General features: G+C 40.4%; 1 protein-coding gene across 1 annotated transcript in view; it reads left to right on the forward strand.

Annotated features, from left to right (window-relative positions):
- Positions 1-517: 517 nt before the first annotated feature.
- The window catches only part of IL1RAPL2 (interleukin 1 receptor accessory protein like 2), a 1,171,118-nt gene continuing 1,146,849 nt past the window's right edge, over positions 518-24,786 (forward strand). The window contains exon 1 of the mRNA XM_003262140.1: positions 518-1,374. The gene's annotated coding sequence lies outside the window, so the exon portion shown is untranslated. The remainder of the gene's footprint in view (positions 1,375-24,786) is intronic.

The raw sequence follows: 24,786 nt of genomic DNA on the forward strand, positions 1-24,786 counted from the left end.
CCTGAGACTTAAGGATCTTATAGGTGGCAGGGGTGGAAAAGAAGAGTCCTCCCCGGTCCTGGAAAGCTCTAATTATAAGAAAAACTAGGTGGTTTGCGTCTTTAAAAGCAAGTTCCAGTCTGCGGGGAACCAAGCAGGTGAACTCCTGACTGAACTAGATACCTGTTCAGCGGCTAGAACTGGAGACCAGGAGAGCTGAAAAACTTTTAGTGGCTTTCCACACCTGCACTCAGTTGAGCGCTCGCCCCAATCCGGTACGCCGACCTACTCTGGTACGGACGCTAGACGGCGCTGCGGGGACACGCTTTCCTTCTCCCGAGAAAGGTAAGAGAGCGCTTTTTTTTTTTTTTTTTTAAACCAAGGGATGGGGGACTTGGGGTTGGCAGCCTTTCTCAATCTGCCTCCCCTCCCCGCGCTCCCAAATCTAAAGGGGTGTGGAAGAGGAGGAGGAGCAGAAGCAGCTCTTTTCGTGACGCGCCAGAGCGCTTCTCTCTAATTCCCACCTCCTCCCCGGCGCAGTCAGCCAGGAGGCACCAAACTGTTAGCGACAAAAACGCAGCTCTCGGTCACTCCCACTACCCTCCCACCCGCACTCCAGGCATATTTTGGAGGAGGCAGCAGCGGTGGCAGGATGTGAGGCGAGCCTGGAGCTCATTTTCAGGCGCCCCTCCCTCTTCGGAACTAAGGGAGACTTGTGGGCTTTTGCGCACTGGCTGTAGGGTTCCCGGGAAAGGCTGGAGCAGCGAACAGGAGGGAGAGAGGTGGACAGGCAGAGTCTGCACCTGCTGCCTGCGCCTCCGTTAAGGCGACAGGGCAGCTGGTGTTTCGCTCCTGGAGTGTGCCTACTTCGCAAGGGGGGCGAGGGCCACAGGCTGAGGCGCACGCGTCCGGGAGTGCACCGCTTGGCCGAGGCAAGGTGTTGCTGGAGCAAGGCTGCTCCGAAGCGAAGTCGCGCAAAAGGAAGAGTCTGGGAGGCAGGCGACTTAGGAGAGTCTAGTCACTGAGAGACAGAGAGAGGCGGCATCTGCCATTCTAACTACGGAGCTGAGTGATTTAGAAACCCTCCTTAACTCTCCCTTTCCAGCTCTCCCCAAAGTCCACAGAAGCTCTGCTGAACTCTAGAAATCTTCCCTGGCCGGGGGGAAGTTTCCTAGCATCCTCTTTGGCTAAGACAGGGAGTGGAGAAAACAGGCGGGGCTGTACTGTCCGCTGTTTGGGGAGACGCGGTCTTCCTCGCGCCCCCTTCAGCCACTCCGACTGCTTGGGAAGTCCCAGCCCGCCCTCTCCGGAACCCGGCTCGCCATCTCGCCCTTGACATGGAACTACGCATCTGAGACCTGCTGGACGTTTTGCTGGCCGTTTTGCAAGACTCAGGTAATGCCTACTCGCAGAGCTGGAGAGTTGACTGGCAAGGGCCAGGGGAGAACGCGCTGCGCTCTCAGTTGGCAGCGGGGCAGGCCGCAGCCAATGGAGGCTGTATCTCTCCTGCAGCTCTGGCCTCCGCGCCTGGAAATTTGCCAGTTGGCTTTCTCTTCCTTTAGCCTTCCCAGAAAGTTTAGGGAATAGAGCCCCGAAGGCCAGGGGCTCTTCGCCTGGGAGGAGCGTGCGCCGTCCTTCAGGTGCCCGCGAGCCCATGCGTTGCGTTTCCGCGGCGGGATCTTCATGCTCTCTGCGGCTGGAGCGCGGGCTCTGCAGCCTGGAAGGCAATTTCCAACTGGGCGCTTCTGACTGCCCACACTTCTGCCCGCAGCTGGGAGAGCAAGCGGAGCTGGGAAGAGGCTCAAGGCGGCTCCTGGGTGGAGCAGCGAGGGGTTCCCCAGCAATACACTGCCGCTCCTGGGGATTCCCACCAAGCACTAGACAGGGGAGATCGCTGGATATCTGGGGCCATTTCTGTGCTCCTGCATTGAGAGCCTCAAGGTACTTCCCCTGCAGTTCCCAAGACGCCCCCTTTCCTCTTCCCGCAAGAATCCCCGATACCCCTAGAGTGGGTTTCCCAGGTCCCCACTGCTGCTCAGGCGTGAGGATCTGCCCGAGCCAAGTTGCGCTTCAGACTCCTTGTGAAGGAACCCTAGAGTGGGAGAGTAGGGATAGCCACTCGCGAGTGGCTGTTGCCTCTCTGGGCCTGGGATTGGAGCAAACAGCTTGATCTGTCACTATCAGACGTTTAAGAAAAATGCTTTGGCAAGGAGACCCTGGCAAGGGAAATGTGTATTATAACAAATGTCTGCTTCGGGGGTTTCTCCTGGTCCCTGCAGCCATCCCCTCACCATCTGTGCCACCCAAGGACTTAGAGACATTAGTAAACAAGTACTCAAGATTTTCCCCTTGCCACCCACAAAAGTTGTGACTGCACAGAAGTGTTGGAAAAGTACTTCTCAGTTGAAAGCTACTCTAGAGCCTACCACAGGCGTTTTTTTAGGGGGAGTCTATTTAGGAGTATCTTGTCCCCGAATGAGGAAGCGGGACCTGCCCACCACCACTACATTCAATCGAATGTGTAGACTTCCAAGAAGGAATCCTTTCTTTTCCTGGCCAGGGGAACCAAGCTGTAGATTATTAAACATGCGGCATAGCTGGGAACAGACTCGAAGGAAGTAAGGGAGGGAGGGAGGAAAGGACGCTCCTCTAAGCCTGCAAGTTCAGCGGGCGTCCTACAGTTCAGGAAGACTACCTCAGTTACAGAGTCCCTGGGAATGAAGGAGTTAAGTTTTTGGGACAAGTGTCTGGGACTGGGGTCCATTTTCCCACTGACATCCTCATCTCCCACCCCACCGCAGCTGACCCAAGGTTTTGGCTCCATCTCTGAGCCGCCCTGTACGGTGTGAACTCTCTAATTTGCGGGCCGCCCTGGGCTAGACAGCCCACAATTACCCGCCGTGGAAGCAGATTATTTGGGGCACTAGTATCCATGCATTGTTGTGCCACTGGGCTCTTTGCCAGCAGGGTCTCGGATACTTAGGCTTTCACCCCTTCTTGCCGCACAGAACACGTTCTTCTCCATGCTCCCGGCTTCCCCAAAGATAGCAATTGGGCAACTACCCTGGGACGTAGGGAGGGTGAAATTCCCAAGTATTCCTGAGCCGAGGCTTCCGAGGCTTCAGCAGAAGTGCCTATCTTCACCACTTGCATCCCTTCTACCCCTCTCCTCCGTGGAGCAACCCCTGCTCTATGGCCGGTACAGTCGCACCGCGCGGCTGCTGGACCCGATGCGGCGACTCCAGTTTTAAACCACCTGCTTACAGTTAGCTCTCCAATTTGAGGGCTGCCCTGGGGTAGACAGCCTGCAATTACTGAGGTGGAAGCAGCTGATTTAAATAGCGTTTAAATGTGGATAAAGGGCTGTGGCATCAAAGGCTCCTGGCTTGCCCACTCTAACCCCAGCTGGTCTGAAGGAGAGGCAAGTAGCGACCAAAGCTGCCTCCTTGACAGACAGCTGCGGCCGCTTCTGCTTCTGCCCTATAGGTCAAGGCCAGACCTTTAGAGCAGTAGGGTTGAGGATTTAAGTCGGGCTTTGTGGAATAGCCTCTGCTGCCCTCTCTGATATCTAGCCAGTCTTAACTCAGGTTGAGCAATCGGCCATTTTTAGTTTCTGCGGGGCTTCTATCACTTTGACCTCTCTGTGCAGAGGCTAAAGGCGCTGGTCAGGGGTGGTGGATATCAGGGTGCCCCTGGACTGTGGCATTTACAGGTAAAATCAAGTCTGAATCTTGATTTACCCATTCATTTCCTGAGAAATAGTTCCTCAATGGTGTAGAACATTCTTGTTTGCCAATAAGTGGCAATAGAGTCCATACACACATATGCTGCTTACTAGGGTGAACTGATGGTGAGATAACCTGGGGAACAGCCCCTTATAACCATCTGGAACATGTCTCCACAGCTGCAAAGCCCATTGAAGTTTTATTTAGCTTTTAAAAGGCATGCTGTAAAGAATCTGACCATATAAAAAAGAGGAATTATGAAGTGACTATTTCAGTTTTGTTTAAAACAGTAAACTTCACTTTATCAAATACACTGGCTTCCATAGTTTATTGAAGTGTCTCAGTGCAAACATTTGCTATTTGGGAAGAAGGGGAAATATTGGGAAGGTGAAATGAATTAAAATATGGTTGAAATAATCGTATACTTTGGTAAAACAGAATTTTGTGTTCACATCTGTGCCTTAAATAAAATCATCACTGTGTGCAATGTGAGGGCCTGGGTAGATTCTGTGACAGGTTGTAGCACTATGATGAAACCAAAGGGGAACATATATTTGTCCTTTGTATTTGGAAATTTCCTGTAACTGCAGCAGTAATGATTACAGCTGGGACTGTTGGAAGACAAATGTACACATTGCCTTCTTCATTTGAGAAGTACCATAACCTCCTTTGTGAAAATGCACTGTAATCAAGTGGAAGAGATAAAAAGTCCCAAGGTTGAGGTCTTCACTAATAATATATAAAAGAAAAATCATTGCCAAACCTCGAAATGTGGACTAACAGGGTTTTTTCAAGGCTGGTTTCTAGCTGTAGTCAGAAACTCACACCTTTTAATCTCTGAGAACTGTCCCTTGATCCTAGGTCAGAAAGCTGTGATTGGAGCCAACTTGGTAGAGAAAGATAAATGTGGAATGTGCAATATGTGCTTTAATTATCCTGAGCTAGGACTTGAAAATAAGCCTCTCATTATCTTTAGACTTGGAGCTGCAAGTGCCTAGGAATTTGCCAAAATAAAATGTGTCTGTCCAGGCTGGGCATGATGGCTCACATCTGTAACAATCCCAGCACTTTGGGAGGCTGAGGCAGGAGGATCACTTGAGCCCAGGAGTTTGAGATCAGTCTGGGCAACATAGTGACACCCCACCTCTATTTTAAAAATGTGTCTAATGTAAGGCCTGATGCAAAGATGTAACACATGGATCCATCTGGCGAAAGCTACCGCTATTTGGGCTGGTTCACTTTGAGTTATCTCCTAATGAGATCAGAGGCACTAGAGTGAGTCCACTGTGGGGCAGTTTCTTTTGGGCTTCCCCAGCCACAGACATGGTTCCAAATCTTTTGTCAAATGATCTAAATACATATTCTCTGTGCCAAGGAACCTAGATTTAGTAGTCTTCTTGCTTTATTTTTCCCATTAATCTCACAGCTTCGTGTAGCTATACCTTGGCTTCTCTCTTGAGTTTCAAAATGCTTTCTAGCTGGTTTGCTTTATTCCTCTATTTGGGTGTTCTGTTGGCATGAAAATGTATTAAAACACTGACTTGACATTTTCCCCCAAGCAAACTTTTGTTTTTTTATCTCTTCCTTTTAATGAGGTCCTCATTCTCTAACCCTAGCACCTCTGATCTCATTCATCTGTGACTGCTCCTGCGTGCCTCATCCATCACTATCTCGTGCATCCTGTCTTTTATTAAATGCCCTGAATTCTGTCTCTAGAATAGGTTTTCTCCTTTGCATTTGTACTGCCACCACTTGCAGTTAGGTCTTCTAGATTCTTGATCTGGCCTGCTACAAAAGCCTTTTCTTGCTGTCTTTGATCTGCTCTCTAATTCAGTATATCCTACATGTTAGGATTAATCTTCCTGTAGCTCATGCAGTTCTTTATTTAAAAGTGTTACTTAGTGAGTGGTTGTTAAGTCATACAGATTGTTATTGAATCTAAAATAATCTCGAACCATTTGAGTTGCCTGAGGCATTAAATAAGTTGCATTGTAACCTTAGGAAGTGATATGGTTTGGCTGTGTTCCCACCTAAATCTTACCTTGAATTGTAATAGTCCCCACGGATCAAGGATGGGGCCAGGTGGAGATAATTGAATCATGGGCATGGTTCCCCCCTACTGTTCTTGTGGTAGTGAATAAATCTCACAAGATCTGATGGTTTTATAAATGGGAATTCTCCTGCACAAGCTCTCTTGCCTGCCGCCATGTAAGACGTGCTTTTGCCTCTCCTTTGCCTTCTACCATGATTGTGAGGCCTCCCCAGCCATGTGGAACTGTGAGTCCACTAAACCTCTTTCTTTTATAAATTACCCAGTCTTGGGTATGTCTTTATTAGCAGTATGAGAACAAACTAATACAGGAAGTTCTCTAACATTGCAGGTGAGTACATAGCATGGCCAACCATTTAGTGGGAACTCAAACATCAGATTTGGAACATTTGTTGCCTAACCCAGAAAGTCCATATCATCCTTTCAATATCCAGGGACCCAAATAGTATGTTGTTTCCTATCAGTTGGCCTGCTGAAATTACACCTTTTAAAAATTATGAGAACTGTGTTTTATGGTCTTTTGTTTGTTAACAGTCTATTGCTATGCCCAAATAGGTCATTTTGCTCTGGCTTACTTGGGTGTGTGTCACTCTAGGAATCATCTAGATCATTGTATTATGTTACAAATTTTTAACATTTATGTTGTGCTTGCTTTATACTTTGGGGAATGCCCTCCACCTTTCTTTACCTTGCTTAATATTTATAATTATTTGTGAGGTAGGTGGTCTGTCCAAGTTGGGAAACTTTGTTTTATTGGCATCACAAAGCTATTATTGCTCTGGGGTCCTGGCTCAGATAGCACTAGACTAAAGGGATTTTATTCTCTCCTCATTAGCTGTAAAACTAAGTCCAAATTCTTTGGCCAGAAGTTTAAGGCTCTTTAATATTTAGCCTCAGTCTACCTAGTAAGCCATATTTCTCACTACCTTCCTGTTCACATAATCTAGCCAGACTGGATCACTCACCATTATCCATTTATAACCTTTGTTATATATCTTTTGTGCCCTTGCTTATGCCATTTTTTCCCTGGGGTATTTTTCCTCCCAATTTCCATCTCTACTTCTCTGCCTGTTGAAAACCATATTTAAGAAACAGCTTAATGCAACCCTCCCTAATTTATCTCTCATACCTGATAGCTAAAATAATCTGTCCCTTTTCTTTTTCTTTTTCTTTTAGACAGGGCCTCACTCTGCCACCCAGGCTGGAGTGCAGTGGTGTGATCACAGCTCACTGCAGCCTTGACCTCCCAGGCTCAAGCAATCCTCTCACCTCAGCCCCCCCGCCCCCAGTAGCTGGGACTACAGGTGCATGGCGCCATGCTCAGCTAATTTTTGTATTTTTTTTGTAGAGATATGGTTTTGTCATGTTGCCCACGCTGTTCTTGAACTCTGGGCTGAAGCCATCTGCCTGCCTTGGCTTCCCAAAGTGCCACGATTACAGGTGTGAACCGCTGTGCTCAGCAATCTCTCCCTTTTCATAACTCTCTTGGCACATTGTTGATCCCCCTTTTATGATATTTACCTTGTTCTGCAACCATTACTGTTATCTGTGTATCACTCTATCTCCTCTACTACATTTTAAACTTTTGGAAGGCTGTCTTTTGTTCTGCAGAGTGCCGAGGGTATAGGAAGCATCTGTTACATACTTATGTAATTGAGCTGCCTTTGAGATCTCAGTGTTAGCCTTAGCATTTTACCATGTAAATGATAGTTTCAGGTTAAGTAGGAAATTGCCAAATCTATTATTTGCCAATAATGTCATGAGGCAGTATAATAGGGCACTGATTCTTTTTAAAACAGCTATGCTCTAGAAGCGCTCTATTCAATAAATATGTAGTCGTATAAATTTAAACTGGTTACAATTGAATAAGACTAAAAATTTCAGTTCCTCAGTCACTTAGCCACATTTCAAGTACTTGATAGCCACATGTGGTCAGTGAATACCATATTGGAAAGTACAGCTATAGAGTATTCCCATCACCAGAGGAAGTTCTGTTAGACAGCACTATTATACAACAATGGTTCTCAACACTTGTTTCCACCAAAAACATGTTCACAAAGGTGACTGCTTTCATGGGTTTATGCAGAATTCCCAGTGCCATAGTGCTGCCACTTTTCTTCCTTCTCAGAACACAAATTAGTAACATTACGGGAATCACCTTGACTCTGGGAGACAAATTAGATATTTATGTCACATCAAACACCAAAATAAATTCCAGATAAAACTCTGAAGGAGAAAAAATTATAAAGAACTTGATCTATCACATATAACTTATATTGGAAATTATAATGATTAAAATACTACGGTACTTGTGTAGGATCAGACAAATTACTATAACAGAACAGTGTCCAAAGAAATAATCTTAAGTATATTATGGATTTTAAGAAATGACAAAGAAGGATTTCAAATCCATGGGTTTGAGGGAAAAGATAGATTTTTCAGTAAATGTGATTAGGACAACAGCTGGTCATTGAGGGGAAATTTAATAAAGCTACATCTATACTCACTATTTAAACCAAAGTTAATTCCAGCTGACTCAAAGATTTAAATGTAAAAAAATACTATAAAGACACTCAAAGATATTTTAGATTATTTGAAAATCTATATAATTACAATTTAACATTTTATAATATGTTTGTAGTCCTGAGATGGAGAAGGTTTTTCTAATTATGAAGACTGAAGGCTTAAAGGAAAAGATTGATACATTTAACCTTCAAAAAAGTCTTTATGGTAAAAAATACCATAATCAAGGTTAATTAAAAAACTAGGAAAAATATCTGTGACACATAACAATGGGTAGATATTCTTAACATAAAAGAACTTCCACATATTAATTACAAAATAAATCTCATAGAAAAAATGGGGAAAATTCATGAATAGAATACTCATCAAAAAAAGGAATACCAAACTCACTTTGCAAATAAGAACTAATAGTTTTCACATATCAGATTAAGAAGGCTTCAAAAACCAACATAAAACATGGTGTTGGCAAACCTGTGAGGATATGGATGATCCAATGTACTGTTTAAATTGGTCCATTTCCAAAGATTGTGTTGGCAATCTGTATAAAATGTAAAATACCTTCTATGATTTAGCAATTTCACTAAGTATTTATTCTAAGAAGATAAATACAAGTACTAAAACGTATACACAAGGATGTTCATTAATGTTTCATTTATACTGGCAAAGCTTTGAAAACAACATAAGTGGCTCTAATAGTGTATTGACTAGTCAATTGGGATGTATCATTTTAATCAGTTACTTGGACACATTAAAGACAATGCAGACCTGCATTTATTGATATGGAAATATATCCATAAATACAATTTAATGGAAAAGGTAGCTTACAAAGCAGCATAATTCAATTTTTTCACTTGTTTATGTATTTGTGTACATCTATGTGTGCATATAAGCATATGAAATGTGTAGAAAGTTTTTCACCAAAATGTTAATTATAGGGGGAAGGACTTTGAATTTTCTTTAAAAAATCAGCCTGTGCTTTTGTTTATTTACAGTGAGAATAACATAAGCATATATTTTATAATGCATTTAAAATGCTTATGGTATTCAATACTCTGCTTAAAGCACAGTGGCAGTTATTATGCTTATATAATTTATAAGATAAGCTAGTCAAAGTTAAATGTGAACTTCAAAAGGATTCAAGTGTTAAACGTAAAAAAAGGAAAGCATATAATAACTAAAATATAATAAAAGTAACCTGGGAGTAGGACTTTCTAATAATAATAAAAGAAGAAATCAGAAAAATCAATAGAGCATTTTACATAAACATAGAAAATGTATATGGATAAACATAAAAATAAAGGTAAATCGGAACAAATAATTGTAATATTTGATATGTAAAGGTTTATATTAGCTCAAAAATATAACTTTCCATCAGCTAACCACCCACAAATAATAAGGTGTTATTTGGACTCTTATTTTTTACATTATAAACATATTGTATATATCCTATAAATATATACAGTTATTGAAGTATTTTACATTGCTAGCTCTGGTAACACTTGCAGTGATTCTAGAGGAATATGGATTGGGGAATATGGGGAAAGGACCATGTAGTGTAATTTTCTGCTTTAACTAGACAAGGATAAAGCCTCATAAGATAGGGGCAGATGCTACATATCTTGGCATGAACTTACCTGCTCCATGGTTCTCTATAGATTTACAGCTGCCGCTGTCACTGTCTGTACAGGGAATGGTCTTGCCAGATCCAAAAATACAGCTGACTTTTTCCCCCATACACCATTAGTTTTTTAATACTCAGCATCTGTGCCACCATATTTCCATTTAGGGGGATGTTTAGAACTAACAGCTCTCCTGGTTCTTGAACCAAACTCAGAATCAAAAAGGTCACATCCTCATCTGAGGAAAGAAAACCAGATCAGGGCCCAGATATCCTTTGGTGAAATATCTGCTTTAACCTTTCTAGAAAATGGAAAAATCCATTTCCCTAATGTCTATTTCCTAGGTCTTATTTAATGCCCCTAATAATGGGTAGTTGTGACACAGAATTTAGACTAAGGACTATGACCACAAATAATGATAGCTAACATTTAGTGGAGACTAATGATATTCTGCGTTCTATTCTAAGTACAGCTTTATATGTATTAACTCATTTCATATTAATAATCTATTTTACTGGGAGGTAGGTGGTATTTTTATTACAATTTTTAGATGAGGAAACTGAGACACAGAGTTCAGTAATTTGCCTAAAGTCACAAAGCTATTGAAATGGCTGTTCTGGGGTGAGAACCCAGCCAGTCTCGCTCTAAAACCCATGCATTTAAACGTGACACAAAAGTATGTGTACTAAGAGTAGTAACAGATACTAATTAGCTCAGTTATGTAGCTTTCAAATTTTCTACAATTAAGATATGTTACTTCTATAATCACAAAATATATGATATTAAAAATTAAAGCTTCAGATGGAGCCATAGACATAGCCCTCTCAACTCTTCAATTTTGTCTTTATGTTCATTTTTATAAAAGTATCCTAAGGCATTGTACCATAGGATATATCATTTAAAAAGCCTACTTAATATTTGGAGGTGGTAATTGCAATCTGTTGACCAAAGACAATTGCATTTTGCAACTAGAAGGGATGATGGGGTAAAACCTCTGAAACTTTTGCTTCGGAGTCTAAAATGTACAATTATTTCCCAATTGAACCTAATAACTGCTTTATAATATCATTTCCTTTGTTATCCAGCCTAAACTTTGTAGTATTGTCCTTTTGCTAATATCTTCATCTGATTCTAGACTCATTATCTTGTCACTAAATCTGCCTACAACACCTCCCTCTCCGTTTTTGGATCAATCTAACCACCACTTTCTCTGTTCCAACATCTCTATGGCTGAACTCCTGTAGAGAAGTTCATACCTGTGCCAGAAACAGTACATGGTCTAAAACCCCATTTGGGCCCTGCAGAGGTGCTAGGAAGACCTTTTACATGTACATATTCAGCTTTCTTTCCCATCTGTTTCCCATGGTAGTTATTTCAAACATCCACTGCTCATCTCAGACTACATTTTTCCATTCAGGCAGTTGTTCTTGCCTTTGATTTTACTTTCAGACTTGACTTTCTAACTCCATTCATTCTCTTGCCTCCTCCCCTTCCCTTCCCATACTCACCCAAATCCCTAGTGTTTTGTTCAGAGTGAGTAATTCCACTGGATCCTGTGTTTAAGAGTTCCAAGTCCTCAGTTATCCTGTTTTCTCTGGGAAGTAGCAGTAGTTGGGAAGGAAGTTTGAATAGCCAATTGGAGCATTGGAGCTTGGGGGAAAGAGGTCATTAATAAATGCAGAAGAATATTTAGGTAAGAGTGAGCGTTCCAATGAAGTTAGGGATCATGACTTTATAAGTGAAAACAGTCTACACAGCTGTGCAGTTTTTTCAAGCTCTGCTCAGGTGTAAGAATGGAGGAAGTGGACAGTTGTGTTGATCCAGAACTGAGTTTTGCCAGGATCCATCACAGGGACAAACGAATGAGAAGGTGAAGATATTAGTACAAGCTGTGGAAGTGATGGATTATGAATTGAAACTGTATAGGGAAGGAGGCATCAGGGACTGATAAGTAAGGTAAAAACTGGTTGTGAGGTGGGAAGAAAGCACAAGGGTGGTCTGGGTCTGTATAAGGAGGACACAAGAGCAGGGTGATGATGCAGCCCAGCAGTGGCTAGGGCTTATGTCAGGAGAGCATCTGAGGGATGGTAGCCTTGCAGGAGTCAGGACCCATACAGGGTGGGGTGGCAGTCTGGCAAGGCCGGATAGTTGACTACATGCTGGGAGAATGAGCAAACAAATATATTAAGAGTAATAGGAGTGGGCTTCTCACTGTCATAGAAGGCAGTTACAAATATGGAAAGGCGGGAGGCTAGAAGGGACTCTCTGGTTTTGAATTGGAATTATCAGAGTCATTCATGGCTATTTCTGTCTCCATCTATGTATATATTTATGTTTCTATTTGTCTATGCAAATGATTATATATCTTACACATATGTATATTTCCTAACTTTATCCACTGAGAGGGCCAGGAACAGCAACACATTAGTAGCAATAAACATAACAAACATCCATATCTTAGTTTGTCAATAGTAATATTCACTAAAAGTAATCAGAGTTCTTTGAAGAAATTGCTTATCTCAGGCCTGGGGCAGAGAAGCAAAAAGATGAGGGTAGGCACATCTTGTGCTGCCAGAAAATAAGAAGTGCTCAAACAATGATAGGGGCATGTGAAAAGACAGAAAGAGAGTTTGAAGGGGCTCCTACTAGTGCTATCTCCAAGAATAGAGAGAATGCTAAAGCTGAATGGCATGAGCCTCAAAGAGGCAGAGGGTTTTACATGAAGGCAGAGATAGAAGTGGCAGTGTGAAGACACCTTACACATTTCCTGATCCTGAGCTGGATCTACCAGAGAGGGCTGAAGGGTGTTCTTTTAATGTAGAATCAGTCCCAAGGCAGAGACCATGTGCAGAATGGTGGAAAGGGATCTGGAGGGGCACACAGAGGGGATCCAGCACAGTAGTAAAGAGATACAGGCAACAGGGAATACAACAAAGATAAGAGGTGAAGAGAAACTCTAGCATTTCAGTTGTGCAAATACGTCAAGGGAAGAACTTATTGAGATTTTCAGCAGGAAGAGAGAGGGCTCCAGGAGGGATGTTCCAGGAAAATTATTTTCATGAGTTTTTAATCTGTTGGAAAGTTTGGGGGCACTTGGTTATAGAAATATAGAAAAATAAGTCACGTGAAAATGAGACAGTTCTCATATTCTCATTATAACTGCAGGAAAAACAAAAAGTACAAGAAAGGAAATGAAATCATAATATACTATTTGGCTCACAACTTAATATTCATAATAATGTAAAATTATCATATAGCTATATTTGAATAATTGAGAGAGGACAACTGGTTATTATCCTCTGTATTAGGAACTCAATAGATAATATGTAAAATTGACTAAGAAGCAGAAATATGAACATATTGTTTATAAACATGGAGATACATAACAGATGAAATAGCTTAAAAAGTTGAAGTTGTCTTTAAGAAAAAGGACTTGGGGTAGGGGCAGAGAACTGCTGTTTTATATGTATTATAGAATTATATATAAAGATACATGTCAAAAAGTTATGGTGCAGAGAAATCAGAGACCTAAAAGCAAAAATACCATTCAACTCAGCAATTCCATTACTGGGTACATGCCCAAAGAAATATAAATCACTCTATCATAATGACATGCATATGTACGTTCATTGCAGCACTATTCACAATAGCAAAGACATGGAATCAACCTAAATGCCCATCAGTGGAAGATTGGATAAAGAAAATGTAGTACATATATACCATGGAATACTATGCAGCCATAAAAAAGAATGAAATCATGCCCTTTGCACCAACACAGATGGACCTGGAGGCCATTATCCTAAGTGAACTAACGCAAACTAATGCAAGCTAATGCAGGAACAGGAAATAAAATACCACATCTTCTCACTTATAAGTGGGAGTTAAACAACGAGAACACATGGACACAAAGAGGCGAGCAACACCCGCTGGGGCCTACTTGAGGGTGGAGGGTGGGAGAGGATCAGAAAAAATACTCATCAGGCACTAGCCTTAGTACCTGGGTGACAAAATAATCTGTATACGAAACCCCTGTAACACGTAGTTTACCTATATAACAAACCTGCACATGTACCCCTGAAGCTTAAATAAAAGTTAGAAAAGAAACTTAGGGCAAGACCAAAGTGAGGAGGACTATTTAAAAAACAGAACAATCTACTGGGGTGATTTGAAGAGGTGGGTCAAAGGAGCAAGAGGAAAAATTGTGCATGTCAAAATCTATTTTAGCCACTTTTCTCAAACCAGAGCTCACTCTGTGCTGCCCTCAGCACTATTTATATTAGAATCTTCCCCACCCCTATCCTCACACAAACATCCATTGATGTGCAGGACTCCTAACTAATTGCCCAAATTACCTGACTCTACTCTTCTGCCACAGTTTTAGTCATATTCTACAGCACTTAGAGCCACAAAATACCAAGAGGAAAACAAAGCAAAACATGTTTATATTACCTGTCACTATATTCAGGATTGATGTATTGATTAAACCCCTCTGTCACTTCCATAGCGAAAGGTTGTCGGGCCGTTGGTCCATTGTATTATTTTCTTCCCCTAGTACTTTCTGGCTTCTTACATTGCATATACTCACTGTCATCCTTCTCCCACTATGTCACCTTCTATATAGACATCTGTGTTCTGTCACAGCTTTTACATTCGAACAAGTATTCATTTTATAGACATTACAAGTAAAATACATGGTCCTGCAAGGAATATTACAGTTGTACTTCAGGCACGCCTGCTTTACAATGTCAACAAGAAGGATCCATTAATTTATAGTTTTGTGTTTGGTAGGGGAACCATATAATATTCTACATATATTTAGTTCTCCAGAATGTAGCTTAATCAATATGGCACCTCAGGCAACCTGAAATACTGAAGGCAACATAAAATAAGATTGTCAGACCAAGAAATTTTATGTCTGTTGATGGGGGTTTAACTGCTTTGGAGGCTACAGAAGGTGTATATATTTAGAAGATTATAGTAAAGTCAATGATAGGAAAGAGTCAAACTGATGTGTATAAAAGGTACTGAGGGAGAGAGAAGTCTGTATTTAGGATCCCAAGGCAGAAACTTCCAGGTTCTAATCCTTGCCTGCCAACCTTGAGCACTGTAGAGGTTTCAATAATATTTTCTATCTCTGAGTGTCATTAGACATTTACAAAGGGAATGCCTCATGTAGGAAAACCTGCAGTATCACCTTGAGCCAACCACTGACCTCTATGCCTGAGTTTGGCACCTGCCAAGTGAGATGGGCAGTTGAACTATGTGCCTTTAGGTGCCTTTGAGTCCTGTGGTTCTATGATTTTAGTACCATGCTCTGCTTATCTCAAAGAGCTATTCTGAGGCTCAAATGAAATACTTGACATGCAAATGCCATAAAAGTTTCAAGTGCTATATGAATGAATGTAAAAGTATTTTAAATTATGCATCTCTAAATATAACCAACAACTTGCACACGCTCTCCCAAACAAAGCAAATGGGCTTCTGGGCTTTGATTTTCAATTAGTCTCAAAACATATGATTTTACTTGTTCCAATTTTCAGAAGCAAAAGGAGCAAAAGATTCAAATTATGATCTTTATTAAGAAGGTACTTAGCCACTTAGAAATGCTGGGCACATTGTGTGGCTCAGCCAGTTTTTTCACTGTTGTATTGTGTGGGTCTCCCCAATAGCTTTTACTGTGAAGACTAATAAAAATCATAGGAAAGTTAAAACCGAGCAGAATTAGATTAAATTTCAATCTGTATTCTGCAACGGTTTTTATTTGTGTGTGCATACTTTTCTATATGCTTCTAATCTCTTCACATGGTTTATAGATCAGCTATTAGTTAATAGATTCTGACATGTGATTAATATGTAGGTATTTGAAAATTCATGTGGTGCATGCCTATGTCGATGGAGTAAGGTGCTGAATCTGCACATTCACCTCAGGAACATTGGGGATGGAAAGTCAAAGCCCAGAATTATCTTTTGCCTGAAGGATGCTAGCTAGGGCCTTTCTAGGTCCCCAAGGTAGACACTGAAGATCTTTTTTCATTAAATAAACATCCACTAAGAACCCGATAGGCTTCATATACTATACTATTAGCTGGGAACACAAAGATGAAAAAAAATTGCCCCTTCCTTAAAAGTTCATCATGAATTCTCAAAGAGAGACACAATGGTCAGCTCCTATGACACTAAAATTTAGATACCAGAATAAAGAATGGAAGGTAAAAACTGCCCAAACTCTTTCTGGGGTGGTGGGCAGGAGGATCAGTCCCTGAGAAGACAGAGAACTTAAAGGATATACTTGAAATTTTTATTTAATCCAAAGTATAATACTTTCTGCGTAAATACTGCTGCATTAGAAGCATTTTATTGTAAAATCTCTTTCCAGGCATGTACACTCCGCTGCTATGTACACAACTACAAAAACAGGCAAGGCCAAGAGCAGTCACACCAGCTGCTGTGGTTTGTTAGTGGACAGAAATGCTTGAATTTAATTAAAGCAAATGCAACAAAGGTTTACATACCATGAGTAAAAAAATTGCTTCAGAGTACCTAACTAGCAAACAGGATGTGCACACCTCAAGCCTACCTGAAATGGAGAGCAAAGAGTGATGTAAAGTGTGTTTGCATGAAAAAGAGACTGCTAAAACCAGCATTAGGCTGATTTTCAATTTATATTAAGGGTTGGTATACTTTTTTTTCTAACTTGGTGAATAGTCAACAAGTAATCATACAGCTTTTTCTTTTCTCTCTCTCTCTCTCTCTTTCTTTCTTTCTCTCTCTTTTCTTTTCTTTCTTTTGTATTGAGATGATGGAGTATTACTCTGTTGCCCAGGCTGGAGTACACTGGTGTGATATCGGCTCACTGCAGCTTCGACCTCCAGGTTCAAGTGATTCTCCTGCCTCAGCCTCCCTAGTAGCTGAGATTACAAGCATGTGCCACCATGCCAGGCTAATTTTTGTATTTTTAGTAGAGTCGGGGTTTCACTATGTTGGTCAGGCTGGTCTAAAACTTCTGACCTCAAGTGATCTGCCTGCCTCAGCCTCCCAAACTGCTGGGATTACAGGTATGAGCCACCATGCTTGGCCCAGCTTTTTCTTTCAGATAGACATGCATATACACATATATTATCATTATTGAGGTACAATTTACATACCATAAATTTATCCATTTAAAGTATATAATTCAATATTTTTTAGTATATTCACAGAGTCATGCAACCATCACCACAGTTTTCGATATTTTTATCATCTCAAAAAGGAACCCAATACCAATTAGCAGTTACACTCCATTTACCCAACATTATGCCTCAAGCCCAGACTTAGGCAACCATTAATCAACTTACTGCCTCTATAGCTTTGCCTATTCTAAGCAATTCACATAAATGGAATAATACACTATGTGGCATTTTGCGTCTAGCTCCCTTCGCTCTAGCATGATGTTTTCAATGCACATCCATTTTGTAGCAGGTGTATTTTATTCCTTTTTAATTGACAGATAATATTTCATAGTATCTATATATCACAATTTGTTTACCATTCATCAGTTGGTAGACATTTAGGTTGTTTCCACTTTTTTGCTATCATGAGTAGTCTTACAGCTTCTTACATCAGTTTCTAATTAGCATGCACATCACTAAGCACTGATCCAGATATTAAAAGATACTACTCTTCATAAGCTGGCCATCCCCCAGTTCCTTGCCAAATCACCAAAATCAGTTAAACATATTTGGAAAACTAGACAATAGGTATAGGCAGATAATAGGCACTTAATGTTTGCTGACTCAGGAATTAATGGATGAGAAAAATCATTCCTTCAGTTCTAATTCTCCTTTTAATAACATCCCTACCAGCGCCACCTGGATATTGTGTCAAGGTGTGTTAGAGCTAGAATGAACGTGGTGGAGTCCCAGGTTTCTCAAAGTGTGGGTCAAGAACCACATGTGTCAGATCCACCAGGGGAGCTTGTTAAAACTACCTATTTCTGTACCCCCACCCCAGAGAATCTGATTCAATAAATCTCGGGGTGAGGCCATAGGAAGCTGCCTTTGTAACAAGCACCCCAGATAATACAAATGCATGTTAGAGTTTGAGAATCACTGATTTAGTCCAACCTCCCTACTGTATAGGAGAAGAAGTTTAGGACTTGGGTGGGAAAGGGACATGCTCAAGGTTACAGGGCATGGTAAAGATAATGCAACAGGGAGTTGAGATTATAAATCCTGATATAGCACTTTCCATTACCTTGGGTACTCTTCTTTATCACATCTTCTTTTCCTGGTGAATACATGCCTCCCTCACAGATTTGCTCCATAAGTGTCAGTGTCTGACATACCCTAAGTGCTCAATAAATAGCTATTGTTTTTTTAAGCTTAGTCCTGTGTGAACTGAATGACTAAAGGATTTCCTTTTGGGGCAGTGTTTGCTAAAAGTATAAAGTAACAAGTATAAGGCTTAAGAAAAGAATACCAGACCCAGGAGGGAGGTCTCAGTGGTTCCTGACCCAAATGTTGAAAAGCTCCTAAGTGAAAAACTGTTCAACCATGGGTTTTTGGTGGCCAAAGAAGCTATGTAGTGACATTTCTTATCCAAGGTCCTTAAACCACTCTGTATACCCACTGTGATCTATTTAAAGGAGCCAGGTCTTTTTAGAAAACAGTTTCTGCCAAGTTTTCTATCACAGGAAAATCATAAAGTAGGTGAGCTACAGCCATGACTAAAAGGTAGTGGAAATTTTTCTAACTGAAAGTTGTTATGCCTATCAGAAAGATAGACTCAGTAAAAACCCATTACTGTGCAGCAGAGGAAAAAATCAGGGGAGCTATTTTAAAATTTTTTCTTTTATAGTTTTTTAAATTACAAAAGTAGTGATTTGTTGTACTGAATCAAACAAAACAGGAGTGAATAAAGAAAAATTCAATTTTTTCGTTTTCCTTCTGGTCTTCCTCTTTAAAATGGATTCATTTGGAATCAATCCTTCCACACTTTCTCTATCTTTATATAAACCATAACACATGCATGAAAAGACATATACACACACATATATACACACATATGTATATATACACATATACACACACACACACATATATATCATATATATATATATATAAATGAAATCATGCCCCCTTCAGTTCTCTGCACCTTTTAAGTTCAGGGGTACATGTGCAGGTTTGTTATGTAGGTAAACTTGTGTCATAGAGGTTTGTTGTACAGATTATTTCATCACCCAGGTATTAAACCTAGTACCCATTAGTTATTTTTCTCATCTTCTCCCTCTTTCCACCCTACACCCTTTGATAGGCCCCAGTGTGTGTTGTTTCCCTCTATGTGACCATGTGTTCTCATCATTTAGCTCCTACTTATAAGTGAAAACATGTGTTATTTGTTTTTCTGTTCCTGCATTAGTTTGCTAAGAATAATGGCCTCCAGCTCCATCCATATTGCTGCAAATGACATGATTTCATTCTTTTTTACGGCTGCATAGTATTCCATGGTGTATATGTACTGCATTTTCTTTATTCAATCTTCCATTGATGGGCATTTAGGTTGATTCCATGTCTTTGCTATTGTGAATAGTGCTGCAATGAACATACGTATGAATGTGCCTTTGTGATAGAGTGGTTTATATTCCTTTGAGTATGTACTCAGTAATGGGATTGCCGTGTTGAGTGGTATTTCTGTTTTTAGGTCTTTGAGGAATTGCCACACTGTTTTCCACAATGGTTGAACAAATTTACACTCCCACTTACAGTGTATAAGCATTTCTTTTTCTCCACAACCTCACCAGCATCTGTTATTTTTAAACTTTTTATTAATAGCCATTCTGACTAGTGTGAGATGGTATCTCATTGTGGTTTTGATTTGCATTTCTCTAATGATCAGTGATGTTGAGCTTTTTTTCATATGCTTGTTGGCCACAAGTATGTCTTCTTTTGAAAAGTGTCTGTTTGTGTCCTTTGCCCACTTTTTAATGGGGTTTGTTTTTTGCTTTAAAATTTGTTTAATCCTTATAGATTCTGGATATTAGACCTTTGTCACATGCATAGTTTGCAAATATTTTCATTTATTCTGTAGGTTTTCCTGTTTCTTCTGTTGATAGTTTCTTTGGCTTTGCAGAAGCTCCTTAGTTTAGTTAGATCCTACGTTTCAATAAACAAGATTTTCAGGTCAATACTTTGAGAGATGTTGCTTAAATTCATCTAAATTCACTTTGTCTATGGCTCCACCCAGCTCTTAAATAATTGCTACCAAACTAAACTGCTATTTGGACTGTGAAATTTCATTTCCTGCAGTAGCCAGCTGTCAGATCACAAGCAACTTTACTGAACACCCACAAGAATTTTCTTTGGGTTGTAAAGTCAAGCATCTTAGTTATCATGTAAACATTAATTTTTAATGCTTTAATTTGACCAAAAGCATTTTGTTGTTTGTGAAAGGCCTCCCACTTCTTTTGCTGTGGAAAAAATCTGGAGTCTGAGTCCAAGCTTTTTTCCTTTCTTAATTCCAAAAGCAATTTTCTCACCTTATTTTCTTTCTCCTGAGAAGGACTGAAAGTGTTTAACTAAGAACCTTGTGCACCCCTTCTGTTTTTAGTTGCTTTTTGTTTTATTCATTGGCTCAATCCTTCTTAGGTTGTTGAAAAATAGCTCCTCAATTCTGAACTCAGTGAAGGGAAGGACAGCATCATTCTGAGATCTGTAAGCCTTGCAATTTGGGAGGATCAGAGTACTTTTAAGAAGTAGGGGCCCTAAAATAAATTTCTGGGACAGGGGTACTGAACCAGCTTCACAAAGTATCACCACTTACTAGCTCTGCAGCTCTGGGTAAGTTACTTAACGGCTTTGACCTTGTCCCAGTTACTATACATGTACAATGAAGACAGTAATGATACTTCAAAGGATTGTTGTGGGGAATAAATGAGGTGAAGCATATAAAGGATTTAGGGCAGTGCTTGCTTTTCTGTTATCACATTATTTGTCTTCTGCACCCACCACCACAGATGGCCAGGCCTGCCCTCAGCAGACATCTTGACATAGTAGTCCTGAGACTGTGGCACAGGCATGTGCATTCCAAGAAATCTCCTTGGGGATTCTGATCACTATAGACAGTGATTCTCAAACTTTAATATATATTGGAATCACCCAACTCTTAGAAATTGTGCTACTCTAGTTCTGGATGTGGGGGCCCAAGAATGTGCATCTTTTGGGAAACACGCTGTAGAGGAATCACATGAGCACCCCTCCTTCTCCATTGTATATATCTATTGTGATAATCTTTTAAGACTGCTGACATATTGTTGGAATAGACATACCACACAGGTAATGCTGCCAACTCACTTTCAATGGGACAAAAGGCATAAACTACAGAGTGTTTTTTTTTTTTTTCAGTGATAGTAATAAATTAGCACAGATATGCATCCTCTATCTCCTGACCAAAGGCATGTAGTTGCAAAGTGGCTGCATGGGGTATAGTTGTATAGCCAGTTTACCATGTGGGAAGATCACCTTTGACAATAGAAATAATAACTTTGACCATTATTGATAGCCAGCCAGCAGCCACAAGTAACTGTAGGAGGAAGGGAGCAGGATTGCTTAGAGTTTATATTAGGTATTCATTATGTAACTGGTGCTTAATGGGCCTGGTGATTTTTTTTTGTTTTAGTGGAAAAATGTTTTATCTGATTGGTTTGAAATATTTTTCCATTATATCACACCTGAAAAGAGAAAAATGAGGGCTTTGAGGAATTTTGAACCCTCATTTGTTCTTAGCCCGTGATGCATTTCACCTGCCTCTCTACTCATTGTAGAAATGGAACTTTTCATTCAGTAATTTTCTAGATTTCTATAGCATTTTGAAAACTCACTAACCACTAAGTTCTGTGTGATTTAATGACTGCACTCCCCTCCCCGCCCCTCCACACACTCACTCATTTAAATTTATCATCTCCACTTCTTGAGCCCTGTTCCTTTTCAAGTCAACAGTACCACCCCTGAACTTTCTGGGCAGTATGTACAAGGCAGGAGTTTCTGGAGGTATTTATCCCTCACTTGCACATTCTTATGATTCAAGTCATATCTAGGATCATCCCCTGGCTGTGTTGGTGCTAAGAATTGAAAATAGGGAAAGAACATTCTTGAAAGTTCATCTTTTTGAAATTTAGTAGAAATCTCCAGTCTTAAACTTAGTTCTAGAACTTAGAAAACCAAATTATCTTAATGCCCGATAAGTGTTGTTTACCCTCAGATTTTTCAAGTGTTGCAAAAAAATAATTGTTTAGAGGTTTGGAGAATTAACTCTTGCTTTTAAAGCATGATCTATTTTGAATAGTATACCAAGCAAAGTTTAATAAAGTAAATGAGATTAATGAAGGATAGTCTCCTGAATATAAGCAAACAAGTTGCTTGTTTATACAGATCTCTGTATTTCTTAAGTCCAGTGGAAAACTTGGCTTCTGAATAATCTTCACTGTGGCTTTCACAGATAGCAGCAAACCTTGCTTTCTCAGTGTCTGAATGTTTGCTTTGGGGCAATCATGTTTCTTGAAGTATGCATGCAATTTGAGTTTTAAGAGGTGAAAAAAAGATTATGTCTAAGACATGGTTTATATAAATAGAAAAGATTGGTTGTTTAGTTTCTTCATTTTTGTAATGGTGTGAAATATAGCTGTCCAACAGTCTTGTTTTTGGAGGTTGTATTAGTCAGCATTCTGACTGGGATAGAATTAAACTATCTATGCCGGAGGTTGTAAATTTTTTGTGTGTGAAAAATCAGACTTTGGCGATGACCTTGAGCAGTAGGATATAAATAACTCCTACAAGTTTAGCATTCCAATAATGGAACACTAGGCAAAAATGGGTTAATAGGCTCTACCTATAAAGGGGAGTTCATTAAGCAGTATTAACTCACATGATCACAAGGTCCCACAATAGGCCATCTGCAAGTTTAGAAGCAAGAAAGCCAGTCCAAGTCCCAAAGCTGAAGAATGTGGAGTCTGATGTTCGAGGGCAGGAAGCATCCAGCACAGGAGAAAGATGTAGGCCGGGAGGCTAAGCCAGTCTATCCTTTTCACGTTTTTCTGCCTGCTTTATATTCTGGCTGTGGTGGCAGCTGATTAGATGGTGCCCACCCAGATTAAGGGTGAGTCTGCCTTTCCCAGCCCACTGACTCAAATGTTAATCTCCTTTGGCAACACCCTCACAGACATACCCAGGATCAATACTTTGCATCCTTCAACCCAATCAAGTTGACAATCAGTATTAACCATCACAGGGGTATTGAGAAAACACTTTGAGGTTAATTATATATTTTTGTGCCATGTAGGCATAACCTTATCTCTTAATACCATTTGATTTTATGATGTCTTTTTTTTCACTTTGTGACATGGGGAGGGGATTTGTATAATTGTTAGTAACCGATGTTTGTTATGTGTAAAGACTCAAAAGGGGCTAACCTGACACATTTTGTGTCAGCACTTTGTTTTGAGAAAGCAAACCACGTTTGCCTTAGTAAGACCCTCTAATTTGAGACCAGTTATCAGATTGACCCTTTGTTCCTAGAGTGAAATAAAAGACTCAGTGAAATTTTAACAAGTTAGCATTTGCTCACTTACACTGAAGAAGGCAGGAGGCTTTAGTTGAAACAATTGTTAGCATTGACAATAGGAAGAAAAGAAAATTCTAATTAATATAGTAGTTACTCTTTCTACCATCCATAGTAGCCTAAGTTGGGTTTTTTGTTTGTTTGTTGTTTGTTTGAGACAGAGTCTCATTCTGTCACCCAGGCTGGAGTGCAGTGACATGATCTCAGCTCACTGCCACCTCTGCCTCCCAGGTTCAAGTGATTCTCCTGTTCTGGCCCCCTGAGTAGTTGGGATTACAGGCGTGCCCCACCATGCCCAGCTAATTTTTGTATTTTTAGTAGAGACAGGGTTTCGCCATGTTGGTCAGGCTGGTCTTGAACTCCTGACCTCAGGTGATCCACGTGTCTCGGCCTCTCAAAATGCTGGGATTACAGGTATGAGCCACTGTGCCTGGCCTAAATTGGTTCTTTATCCTTGACGTACTTATCAGACTAGTTTTGAATATTTTATCACATGATTTTTGATGACATTCTTTTGAAAAATCACAGTTTCTTGAATGAATGAACCTATTGTTCTTATCTAGATGGAACATTCTCAAAAAAATGATGGGCACTCTAAATCATAGTCTTTCTCCTCCTATCTAAATAGAATCCAAACTGGTACCAACAACACTCAGGAAAGAAACATCTGCATGTGACCTTCTTGTGTGTTTTTATCAAAGTGCAGCACCTATCAAGAGAGACAAACTATGATCTGCATCTTACCAGTAACCAGAGGTGCTGGGCTATGGGTCAGGAGGTTTGTGTTCTAGGCTGGCCTTTGCCGCTGACCTCCTGTGTGACTTACCACAGATCATTTTTGGCTTCGGTTTTCTGACTTGTTTTCAAAAAGAAAGATTGTTTTAGATGACTACTTAGGTCCCTCACAGTACTAAAAGCCTATAGTCTGTACTTTTAATCACAATCTGTGAGATGATTCCATTGTCTTTATTTGTTCATGCTCTCTTCCTTTAATCCCACTGAGTGTCCTTAACATACAGGTAATAGAACACATTGACCTTTATTTTTGAAGATAGTCCCAGATCAGGAAATTTCTCATGATGCCAATGATTTCTCAGCATACAGGACTCTTCTGCATCCCATTACCAGTAAAGGTACATATACACAGGCAAGGAAAATAAGTATATTCTTCAGGCTATGGGGCAAGTGTCTGAAATTATTCTGATCTACCTAGAAACTATCTTACTTCTTTTCCTTCTCTGCTTTATGAGTTGAGAGAGCCTGGTTGATCTGCTTCCTTTCCTTTGACTTTGTAATTATT

The sequence above is a fragment of the Nomascus leucogenys genome, chromosome X (assembly GCF_006542625.1).
Source record: "Nomascus leucogenys isolate Asia chromosome X, Asia_NLE_v1, whole genome shotgun sequence".
Classification (NCBI taxonomy): domain Eukaryota; kingdom Metazoa; phylum Chordata; class Mammalia; order Primates; family Hylobatidae; genus Nomascus; species Nomascus leucogenys.